Source organism: Lynx canadensis, chromosome D4 (genome assembly GCF_007474595.2).
Source record: "Lynx canadensis isolate LIC74 chromosome D4, mLynCan4.pri.v2, whole genome shotgun sequence".
In the NCBI taxonomy this organism is placed as follows: Eukaryota; Metazoa; Chordata; class Mammalia; order Carnivora; family Felidae; genus Lynx; species Lynx canadensis.
Genome location: NC_044315.2, coordinates 6,960,707 through 6,973,305, shown reverse-complemented (window position 1 = coordinate 6,973,305; position 12,599 = coordinate 6,960,707). Strand labels below are relative to the sequence as shown.

The window sequence follows — 12,599 nt, the reverse complement described above, 5'->3', positions numbered from 1 at the left end:
GAAATGGAAAGAGATTCCAGATTCCTGAGTCTTCTTTCCCTTATGCTTCTTTGCGTTTGGTTCTTACTTGCACCAGAGTAGAAGTTAATTTGGAAAGCTCTGTTCTGTCTACTTTTGCTCCTGTTTTAACCTGTTGCTCACTTCCTGAGCCTTCCAGCCGAGGGCCAGGCTAAATCCTCTGCATTCCTTATCCCACTTAACCCTCACCTGCAGTCTTGGGAAATCTTACTGTCAATCCCTCTCTGGCTGATAAGGATACTGTGTCTTAACAGGTTTAAGTAGCTTACACAGGTCACACAGCTGGTAACTCTCAGAGCAGACTCAGCTCCAGATCTGGGTGACATACTCACATGTCCTTTTTATTTTTAATTTTTTTTAATGTTTATTTATTTTTGAGAGAGAGAGAAACAGAACATGAGCAGGGGAGGGGCAGAGAGAGGGAGACACAGAATCCAAAGCAGGCTCCAGGCTCTGAGCTGTCAGCGCACAGCCCGACACGGGCTCGAACCCACAAGTGGTGAGATCATGACCTGAGCCGAAGTCAGACGCTTAGCCCATTTTTTTTTTAAGTTTGTTTATTTATTTTGAGAGTGCATGTGAGTGAGCGGGGAGGGGCAGGCAGAGAAGAGAGAGAATCCCAAGCAGGTTCAGCACTGTCAGTACAGAGCCCAACATGGAGCTTGCAGTCAAGAACTGTAAGATCATGACCTGAGCCAAAACCGACAGTTGGATACTTACCCAACTGACCCACCCAGGTGCCCCAACATACTCACATATCTGAAATGACCTGTGTCTTCACCTAGACTCTAAACTGCATGAGGACCAGGACCATGATTGTATCGTCCAAAGAACTTAGGGAAGTATTTGGATGCAGCTGGTTGTGAGTCATTAATTAATGACCGCTGATTTTTTTCTTGGCCATTAGTTTGATTTTTCCTTTCCTGCAGGGATTTTCAGGTCACGCTGTTCTCAGAATGATCCCGGTTTTCTGTTGATTGTTTTGATTGATTTTTCTACCCTGTAATTGAAAATTAAGCTCCCATACATCTCCTTCGTGGGCTATGATCTGCAATCTGTAATCACAACTTTTCTTTAAATTGATCATCTTCTTTTGAGCTGTTAATAAACATGTCTGGTTTCATTGGAGGTTTCAAATAGTTATTTCCAGATGGCGAGGCCTTCAGATCTTAGAAGCTCATGCATAGCCTACTAAGTGGAGGTTTGAACAAAATACCACATTTTTGGCAATCTTTGTGCTATTAGTATGATTAAAAGAAAAAAACAAGTTTCCCTATATTTTTCTCTCTCTTCCACCCCATGAAAAAGCCACCAAATTGTCAGCCAATCAAAATGGAAATGAATCACAGTTAATATTATTATCTGCCTTTCTCTTTTTCTGTTTCTTTTTAAAATCAATTTAGCTTTTGCATGTGTATGTGGGGTTTTTTTTAGTGTTTATTTTTGAGAGAGAGAGAGAGAGAGAGAGAGAGAGTAGGGGAGGGGCAGAGAGTGAGGGAGACACAGAATCTGAAACAGGCTCCAGGTTCAGAGCTGTCAGCACAGAGCCTGACACGAGGCTCAAACCCGTGAACTGTGAGATCATGACCTGAGCTGAAGTCGGATGCTCAACCCAGGCACCTCTGTGTATGTGTTTTATTAATTGAGATATACTCCACATAACGTAAAATTTAAAAGCAATTCTATGGTTGTTAGTATATTCACTGTGTTGTACAGCCATCACCACTAAAGTAATTTCAGGGCATTTCCAGACACGCCCCCCAAAAAGAAACCCCGTACCTATCCCTCACCCCCATTCTATGGCAGCCACTAATCTGTTTTCTGTCTCTATGGATGTGCCTGTCCTGGATATTTCATATAAATGGGATCATATATAAGATTCAGACTTGCGTGTCTGCCTTGCTTCACTGAGCATTAAGTTTTCCAGGTTCATCCAAGCCCTAGTGGGTGTGAGTACTTCAGTTCATAGCTGAGTAATGTCTCATTACCTAGAGATCCCACAGTTTCTCTATCTAGTCATAAGTTGATTGACATTTATTATTTCTCACTTTGGGGCTCTTATGAATAAGGCTGCCATCAACATTTAGGTACAAGTTTTTGTGTAAAGGTATGTTTTAAATTTCCTTGCGTCTGTACTTAGTGAAATTGTTGGGTCATGGAGTAACGAGGTTTAACTTTTCAAGGAACTACAGTTTTCTTGGGGCGGGTGGGGGGGTGGTCAGTGCACTGTTCTACATACCTGCCAACAGTGTAGGAGCATTCCAATCTCTCCACATCTTCGTCAGCCCATCATTTTCTGTTGTGTTCATTTGCTTTTTGAAGAGCCCCCCCCATCTCGTTGTAATTTCCATTTGACATTTCTCTGACAACTAACGATATTGAACCTCTTTCTATGGGATTAGCAGCCATTTGTGTATCTTCTTTGGAAAAATGTCTATTCAAATCCTTTGCCCATTTTTCAGTTGTTGAGTTTTAAGAGTTGTATGTATACATTCTGGGTACTAGACCCTTATCAGATACATGATTTGTATATCTACGTTTCTTGAATCAATTGCAAAGCAAAATTTTCCAAGAAGATCTGCATTTTGCTGCCGTGTTGCGGTCTCTATGAAGCCCTACCTCATATTTGATTATTAGTATCTGGAGCATCACCAGAACTTACATTAAGGTTGGGGGAGATGCCTAGGTGGCTCAGTCTGTTGGGCGGCCGACTTTGGCTCAGGTCATGATCTCAGAGTCTTTGAGTTCGAGCCCCGCGTCAGGCTCTGTGCTGACAGCTCGGAGCCTGGAGCCTGCTTCAGATTCTGGGTCTCCCTCTCTCTCTCTCTGCCCCTCCCCTGCTCATGTTCTGTCTCTCTCTCTAAACTAAATAAACATTTTAAAAAATTAACAAATTAATTAAATAAATAAATAAAAATGCTTTTTCTTCTGGTGCCGAGATCCTGAGACTTTTATTGCAGGAATATCCAGAAGAATCAAGAGGAACATACTTTACTTACATTTCGTGCATCTCCTGGGGGCTTTGTATGTCATTGCTTTAACCCTGAAATTTTTTGATAGAATAAAAGGAAGTAATTTTCTACTGAAATAAATATCATAGTCTAAGGGAATAACTTTGTAAATTTATCCCACTTCACATATTTTATGTGAATTTCTCCCCTCCACCCCTGACCCCGCTGCTTTCGAGCTCGGCGACCATGACTCCCCTGTGAGAGCCATAACTGTTTTCAGGATTTCACGAGAAAACCTACGACGCGTATATGGCCTCTAGGAATAGCTCACATCGCCTGAGTACTTACTATGTACTGTTTATTCTAAGCACTTTACAGATAGTCTCATTTTTTAATCTGTCAGTGGCTTTATGGGGTTGGTATTTTATTACACCTGTTGTTACAGATGAGAAAATAGAGGCACCGGGGGCGAGATAAGTATTTGGCCCGAGAGCACACAGCTAATTGGTGAGGCCAGTGTTTGAACACAGATCATCTGACAACAGCCTGCCTCCTAGAGTTGGTGCTGAATTAGTTTCTTCCTTGAAGATGTCTCACATGATTTAACATGCCTCATTTCATCATGTAGATTAAAGGCCCTTTGATTATGCATTACTCTCATCTCTGTTTCCCTCTCGGCCAATGTGTTTCAGGAATTAGGTGGTCTGTAAATGATTGTTGGCTAATTGATCCCATGAGGTTTCACAGCAGTACTTGGAACAGCAGTGAATGTTTTAATATAGCAAGGCTTTCATATAGCAAGATCTTTCCTGTATTCTGTGGGACTCTCAGCTTTAATCTTCATGAGCTCTCTTATCCATCTTAAAGTGGACATATTGGAAAGAAAAGGAATAAATAATTGGAGATACTGTAACATCTAATAGTATGGTGGTTGAGCTAATATGAATTAATCCCTACCATCTCAGACCCAGAAATAGAACACCCTTCTCCATTTCAATATATAGCCAAACCTAAACTCAAAAGAAATAAAGGAAAATCCTCATGTAACAGCAATTAAAAGGAAACATTTCAAAGCCATAAGTGTAAAAAAACAAAACAGTGACGTAGTGATGTCAAGGCCTAGACCCAATTATAGGCCTTAATGATGGGAGACAGGGATTTTTATATCCATGTGGGAAAAAGAGCTATGATCTTGGACCATATGAGTGAAGGAGCTAGAATCTTATCAGACCCGTGTGTAAAGCCTGGATTCTCAAAATTTGGCCCTATGCTTTAGCCTTGTGTCGGGCTCCGTATTGGCAGCTCAGCGCCTGGAGCCTGCTTCAGATTCTGTCTCCCTCTCTCTGCCCCCTCTTGTGCTAGCATGCGTTTTCTCTCTCTCTCTCTCTCTCTCTCTCTCTCTCTCTCTCAAATATAAAGAAAAATTTTAATAAAAATAAAAATTAGTCCTATGCTTGAAAAGAATACCAGGAAAATTCTACCCAGTGGTTTAGGAAAACCTCAGGAAAGCTTGCCATCTGGCCGTGGCTGTGAGTAACCAGGAAAGAGGGGCACCTATGAAAAATTAAAATGCACACTTAACTGGGTGTGTGATCTGAATTTACACCACCACAGAATGCCGCTTCCTAAACTGAAAAACTAATAGGAGAACTGTCCCAGTGGTCTTCAAACGACAAATCCCCAAGAGAAGTAGGTATCCTACTCCAAGAAAGCCACCCCCCCTCCCCAAAAGAGAAATCTACAGTCAAAAATTATAAATTGCACAAGGAAATGACACAAGTTAATATACACACTACATGCAAGAGAATGTATATTCCAAATATTGGAGATAATACAGCAATCTGAAATAATACTAAGTGTGTTTAAAATGATTAATGAGAGTGGCTCCTGGGTGACTCAGTTAAGCATCCAACTTCGGCTCGGGTCATGATCTTGCGGTTCATAAGTTTGAGCCCCAGTTCGGGCTCTGTGCTGACGGCCTGGAACCTGCTTCAGATTCTATGTCTCCCTCTCTAGCCCTCTTCTGCGCTCGCTCTCTCTCTCGCTCGCTCAAAGAACAAACATTTTTTTTAAAAGTTTTTAAATAATTAAAAAGAAACAGATGAAGACAAACCATAAAAGGCTCTTAAATACAGAGAACAAACGGAGAGTTGCTGGCAGGGTGTTGGTTGGGGGGATGGGCTAAATGGATGATGGGCATTAAGGAGGGTACTTGTTGGGATGAGCACTGGGTGTTATATGTAAGTGATGAATCACTAAATTCTACTCCTGAAGCCATTATTACACTATGTTAACTAACTTGGATTTAAATTAAACAAAGATAACAAAAAATCAAAACAAGCAAAAAGAAACAGCTGAGTAAAAACTTGGAAATAGAAGGATACTCTGAAGAGGATACAGTAAGTTCCAGAAATTAGAAACTTGGCGGATGAGTGAAATACCAAGTAAGTGCGACCCATGTCAAGATGGATAAGCTGGAAAGCAGGTACGAGAAAATCAGTCAGAATGAATGCATCACAGAGATAAGAAGGAATATTAAAAAGCCCCCAAATCCTCATATATTTGGATACTTGCGAGCATATTTTTAGATAATTTACAGTTCTAAGAAGAAATCACAATAGCGATTGGAAGACATTTAGAACTAACAAGTTATTACTATATTATAACTTAGAGAACACAAACAGAATTTAGAAGAAAATGTAAATTCTTACATGCATATATAGAAAACAGACATGCTAATGTGCTAAGCAGTCAACTCACCAACCTATTCTAAAACAAAAATTCTAAAAAAATTTCTAAAAAAAAATTCTAAAAAACATGGAACAAAATCATTGGGTGAGAGCAGAGTTTAATGGTACAGAAAACAAGCAAAATAGTGTGGTATGGGGTACTAAACAGCACGTAGTTAGGATAGATGTACCTGTGTTAATATGAATAGGTCTCAAACATAGAGTGAAAACATCTCAAAAGGAAAAGGCAGGCTTCAAAAGACTGTATCCAGACTCATACTGCAGAAGTCAAATTTTCAAACACGTAACAAATGATATTACATATTTTAATGGATAGAGACATACAGAGAAAGCTGTTATGGACCCTCAACAAAATCAGCTTTCTCCCTGAGCCAGACTGAATTCTTAATGGTAGGTGGTGGACAAATAGGGAGATATGATTGAGCGTAAACTATCATCATTATTGACAAAGCAGCACAGACCACATTTCCTGTTGACAGGGGACAGATCCATCCATGAAGGAAACTGTTTATCATTTGCATTAATAACAACATTGTATTCTTTTCTTAACTCCTCCCCCTCAGGTCCTCTGCACTCAGTACTTGGCATATAATTAGATATTAATAACTGCATACTTGTTTTTGCTTTTTCTTGAACTTAGATAGTACAAAGAATGCAATTAATGTACTTTCCTCCCTTGAGCCTGAAAATGTGCAGTAACTCAAGCCTTTGTGTCATAATTTCTGCTTGTCCCCTTTGGTTGTCGGGAAGAGTCACTAACATTCAACAAAATTGTCTGCAATGGAAACGTGTAACAGTTGGGCAGTGGTCAAGAAGCGTGTGCCTCCAAAGTGGTATTATCCAGCACTTAAAACGGATGGTGTGTAGCGTGAGAAATTGCCTATGATACAATGTTAAAGGAGAGATACCAAACACAAAACAAAACTGCTTGTGTGCTGTATAATACAGATGAACTTTGAAAACGTACTAAGTGAAAGAATGTAGGCACACATGCCATGGTATCAGTCAGGATTCTCCTGAGACACAGGATCTCCTGCATATACCTCCATGAGACTTCTTTTAAGGAATAGGCTCGCATAACCGTGGGTTCCATTCAAGTCTGGAATCCAGAGGGCCGGCCAGCAGCTGGGGCAGGGCGTTGGACCTGCTGTCTTGAGGCAGAATTCCTTCTCCTTGTTTTTGCTCAGCAGCCTCAGTTGATGGGATGAGACCACCTAGATTATCAAGGGTAGTCTTTAATTAAAGTGAACTAATTGTAGGTGTTCAGCCACATCTGCAAAGTACCTTCCCAGCCACACCTAGATCGGTGTTTTACTGAGTGACTAGTTCTACAGCCTGGCCAAGATAACACGTAAGACTAACCATCACAGCCTCATGTTATAGGATTCTATTGATAGGGAATGTCCAGAAACGGATGTCCAGATCACAGAAAGAGGTTAGTGGTTGCCAGGGGCTGGGAGAAGGGGGTGTTGGAGAGTGGCCGCTAGTGGGTAAGCCTCATGGAAATATTCTCGAATGAGATAGTGGTGATGGTTGCCCAACATTGTGAGTATACTAAAAACCCCTGAGTTGTACATTTTAAAGATGATAAATTTTATGTTATATGAATTTTCTCTCAATGAAAAATTGCCCCCAAGCCCTGTAATTATACAGCCATTCGGTCATGATCTCACAGTTCGTGAGTTCGAGCCCCACATCAGGCTCTGTGCTGACAGCTCAGAGCCTAGAGCCTGCTTCAGATTCTGTGTCTCCCTCTCTCTGCTCCTCCCCTGCTCACACACTGTCTTTCTCTCTCAAAAATAAAGATTAAAAAAAAAATTTTTTTTTAATTACAAGATATAGGGGCGCCTGAGTGGCTCAGTTGGCTAAGTGTCCAAATCTTGGTTTCGACTTAGGTCGGGGATTTGAACCCCACATCGCTCTCTGTGCTGGTAGCACAGGGCCTGCTTGGGACTTTGTTTCTCCCTCTCTCTCTGCCCCTCCCCTGCTCACTGACTTTCTCTCTCAAATAAATAAACTTAAAAAAATTACATGAGAATTCACTTGAAGGGCTTAGCACAGAGTCTGACATAAAGCATGTACTGGGAAATTGTTAACCATTATGTTGCGATTAACCTTAATTGTATACCGAGAAATGAAAACAGCTTCACTTTGCATATATTTGAGTTGGTGAGATTGGGAGTGAATTTCCGAACTCACTATTTCCAGTAGAACTGTGATAATATGGCTTGTGCAGTAAATACATTTTTCTAAGGGTTTAAAAATAAAGTCTTACAGAGGCATCTCTGTGGAGCCAAAGTTCACATAAAGAGCTCGCCACTGATGGAACGCCCCAGCTCCAAAGAAGATGAGAAAGGGGTACAGATACATTTCAGTGGAAGGACGGACAGAGAAACCATCCTTGCATCTATTCAGTGTGTGCACATAGTCATTTGCTAATAACTGTACTCATTCTGTACTTTTTCTTTTCTGGTTGTTAGCGTTCATCTTAGATTAGCTCCCAAAGGGCAAGAAGGCGTATTGCGAATTTCCCTAATAGGGTGTGTAGCGTGATGGCATGGCTGATAACTGTTTCAGTGATAATTAAAAATATTTTTTCCTCTGCCAGTATTTCTTATTTAATCAAGCCAAAATCAGTCTGTGTACCAGAGAACTATTCTGGGGCTTTGATTAAAAAGCCACAGAAGATTTTAATCTCTTCTCTCTGAAAATACCCTAAAAACAGGAACAGTGCTGTTTTCATAAATCTGACTCAAATGCCATTCAGCTGCTATCCCTGAATTAATTTTCATACCTACAGAAAAACCCACATGTGCAGAAAAACGAAGGCTGGATAAAACCTGGAAAATGGGGGCCAGGGGGAGGATAGGTTGGTATAAGTCGTTATGCGTGACTTTTATTTTGATTTCTAGAATTATTTCTTTCTAAAAAAAATTTTTTTTTAAATGTGTGTTTATTTTTGAGACAGAGAGAGACAGAGCATGAACGGGGGAGGGTCAGAGAGAGGGAGACACAGAATCCGAAGCAGGCTCCGGGCTCCGAGCTGTCAGCACAGAGCCCGACGCGGGGCTCGAACTCACGGGCCGCGAGATCATGACCCGAGCCGAAGTCGGCCGCTTAACTGACTGAGCCACCCAGGCGCCCCTAAAAAAAATTTTTTAATGTTTATTTTTTGAGAGAGAGGGAGAGAGACAGAGTGTGAATGAGGGAGGGGCAGAGAGAGGGAGACCCAGAATCCGAAGCAGGCTCCGGGCTCCGAGCTGTCAGCACAGAGCCCGACGCGGGGCTCGAACTCACGGGCCGCGAGATCATGACCCGAGCCGAAGTCGGCCGCCTAACCGACTGAGCCACCCAGGCGCCCCTCTAGAATTATTTCATGAACAATAATTTCGTATAAGCTTAGAGTGAAAAGAATCACCCCATTTCTTCCACGGTAGGCTACTGGACTGGCAGCTCTTTGAGACACCGTGAACTTGAAAAAGAAACCGGTAGCCGAGGTCTTAATTGTCTTCCCCCCTAGTTTCTTCCATCCCTGTTTTACGGATGCACTTAGCATAGAAAGTGGGGAAGGCCCGGCCAGCTGTAGGAGCTAATGTAATGGTCATATGAGCCCATTTTAAAGCTGAGGATACCAAGGCTCAGAGATTATCACGGCATCTTGAGCATTAGAAGGGGCCTCGAAGGCATCTCGTCCAAGCCTTTTGCCCTGAGGGGAGAGGTTAAAATTGTGGCCCAAGTTACACAGCTTGTAAGTTGGTGGAGCCTGAACTCGAACCTTTTGTTCTAACATGGTGTTCCTCCCAGCTGCCTCACTACTTGCTTGGGATCTTCTTGCCTTTGTGAGGGGAAGCTGCCCAAGAATGAAATGAGTTCCTGGTAATTTCTGGGGCTGCAGAGGTCCTGATGACAGTTCTACCCTTGGGCTCCGTTGTCGGCCCTGCCGAAGGCCTTCGTAGAGCTATACCTACCATTCAAGGACATTCTTGACCTTCCCCTTCTGTGGTTCGGGAGTTGCCCAGCCAGGTGGGTCTGACCTACCTCCAGGTGGGCTCTTATTCTCAGCAGACTTTGACCTCGGAGACCTCTCTGCGCTCTTGAATCCAGTCCAAGATTCTGGCTCTGGATAAGGGTAGAGAAGGATTGTGCCCTGTGATATCCTGACCTCATCTTGGATCCTGGAAATTGACAGTGATTTTTCTTACCAGGCATCCGGTTTTTCCAGATTGCTTTGAGACCAACATAAAACACACCCATTTACAAGGTGTAGCTCCTGGCTGAGGTTCTTCACCAGCTACTTCTTACCCCTGAGGGTCCCGGGGTGACATCTCTGGCCCAGGGTTCATCTCTCAACTGCTTCTCCAGGTCTTGAGTGGTATTTATAATCCCCTCCTTTTTCAGGAAAGAAAGAAAAAGGAAGGAGGGGGGAAGGGAAGGGGAGGAAGAAAAAGGAAGGAAGGAAGGAGAGGGGAAGGAGGAAAGAAGGAGAGAGGGAAGGAAGGAAGGGAAGGGAGAGAGGGAGGAAGGAAGAAATTAGAATTTGTGATACTCAACTTTAAGAACATACTTGACAGAAAGTTTTCGTTACTAAATATAGTAACCTTTTCATGGTGATCATCACCTCTGATAGCTTTGAAATGGCTTTTTGTGGACTCTTATCTCTCCCATAAAAACCCACATCTGGATAAAGGCTGAAAAACAGCAAGTGTATTCCTTTCTAATTTCCCCGCATTTATTTGAGGTGGAGATGATTAGAGGCACAGTTAATCACTAGTAATATAAACCCTAAAATTGGAGCTCATGGGGTTCTTTTGCTATTCAACAGAGTGCTTCTGTGGCTGTTTTTTGAGCACAAGACACATCTCCTTTCTTTTTACATACAGAGCCTTCTTTGACATACAAGCCAAACATTTACTGGAGAGAGACAGCCTGAATAGTATGAGAGAGAATGTCTGTTTGTTTTTGGTTTTTTTGTTTTTTAAAACACTGGATCCTACAGGGTATCCTTACAGCGTAAAAGAGGTATGTTTCATATAGAACAGTGGAACATAGGCAATTTGTGAAGTAGGAAGTGAGCACAACAGGTTTTTTTCAATTTACTTAAAATATTTTGAATCCTTGGCATTCTTAACCATTCAGGAGTCTCTAGCCCTGGGTTTTGAAATATGAACCAAGGAGGGTTGATACTGGAGTTGTGTGTGTGTGTGTGTATGTGTGTGTGTCTGGGCAGTAATAATGAGAAATGTTTGTGTATGTTTGTTCCAAAAATATTTTAAAATGGCTGATCAGAAATACATTCAGAAATGCTTGCACAAAATAAAGAGATCAGGACAGAGGTGGAATTTGTAGGAAAATAAAATTAAACCAGCGATAAGGTTGCTATGCAGATATTCCGTGTGGGGTTATTTTATTTGGCCTGCTAACCGCTGCGGGAAGTACAGCAGAATTTAAATGAAGACTCTAGTATTGATTATAATTCACATCTCTTTTCATTGACCTAGAGTTCTTAACTGTGCCCACGCAACTATAAACTTTCACAGACTAATGATCTGAGTTTGTAAAGGAGCATATCCAGTGATCTCCTCCTTGACTCTTTCTGCCCTTTGTCATTTTATTTCCAATTAACATATCACCCTAGAAGGTGGATGGAGGAAAAGAGATGTACAAATCATCCCAGCCCGTCTTATCTCTTGGTTTAAAAAAGAGAGGGGTGGAGGGGAATGGGGCTCCTAGCTGGTGACTCTTGATCTCAGGGTTGTGAGTTCGAGCCCCATGTTGGGCATAGAAATTGCTAAAAAATAATAATAATAAATGTAAAAAAAAAAAATGAGGGGTTGGGAAAGGACAAAGTGTGGGAGTGGGAAAGAGGCAGTTAGATGTTAGGACCGTTTGAAATTTGTGATTCATAGTTACCAAAGCTAGCACAAGAAAAGAATTCATATAGACACCTATGAAGGCAAGCTTTCAGAGAAGGTGCACTTAACCCTTGAACAACACAGGTTTGAACTGTGCAGGTACATTTACACACATTGTTTTGTGGGGTTTTTTGTTTTTTGTTTTTTTCAGTAAATACAGTCCAACACTGTAAATGTATTTTCTCTTCCTTACAACTTTTTTTTTTTTTAATTTTTATATTTGAGAGAGAGATAGCCAGATCACATGCAAGCAGGGGAGGGGCAGAGAGAGAGGGAGACAAAGAATCTGAAGCAGGCTCCAGGCTCTGAGCTGTCAGCACAGAGCCCAAAGCAGGGCTTGAACTCACAAGCAGTGAGATCATGACCTGAACCGAAGTTGGACACTTAACCGACTGAACCACCCAGGCACCCCATGACTTTCTTAATAACGTATTTCTCTAACTCACTTTATGATAACAATACAGTATACAATACACATAACATACAAAATATGTGTTAATTGACTGTTTTTGTTTATCAGTAAGGCTTCCAGTCAACAGCAGGCTGTTAGTAGTTACATTTTTTTGTGGAGACAGAAGTTATACATGCATTTTCAAAGGTGTGGGGGTTGGTGCCCCAGACCCCAGCATTGTTCAGGTGTCCACTGAATAACGTTTCTTGATTTTGAACATTTTCCTACACTCACACAATTATAAGCCTCAGTGTCCACAATACTCAGATTCAGTAGCCTCTCGATCAGACCAATTTGGACACATCATTATCTAGAAATTACTAAAAAGGATTGGGGTGCCTAGGTGGCTCAGTTGGTTAAGCGTCCAACTTAGGCTCAGGTCGTGATCTCACGGTTTGTGGGTTCGAGCCCCGCGTTGGGCTCTGTGCTAACAGATCAGAGCCTGGAGCCTGCTTCAGATTCTGTGTCTCCCTCTCTCTGCCCTCCCCCACTCATGCTCTGTCTCTCTCTGTCTCTT

At 41.9% G+C, this 12,599-nt stretch overlaps 1 protein-coding gene across 1 annotated transcript in view; it reads left to right on the top strand.

Annotated features, from left to right (window-relative positions):
- The window catches only part of SLC1A1 (solute carrier family 1 member 1), an 83,647-nt gene that overhangs the window by 26,772 nt on the left and 44,276 nt on the right, over positions 1-12,599 (top strand). The gene's annotated exons all lie outside the window — the stretch shown is intronic.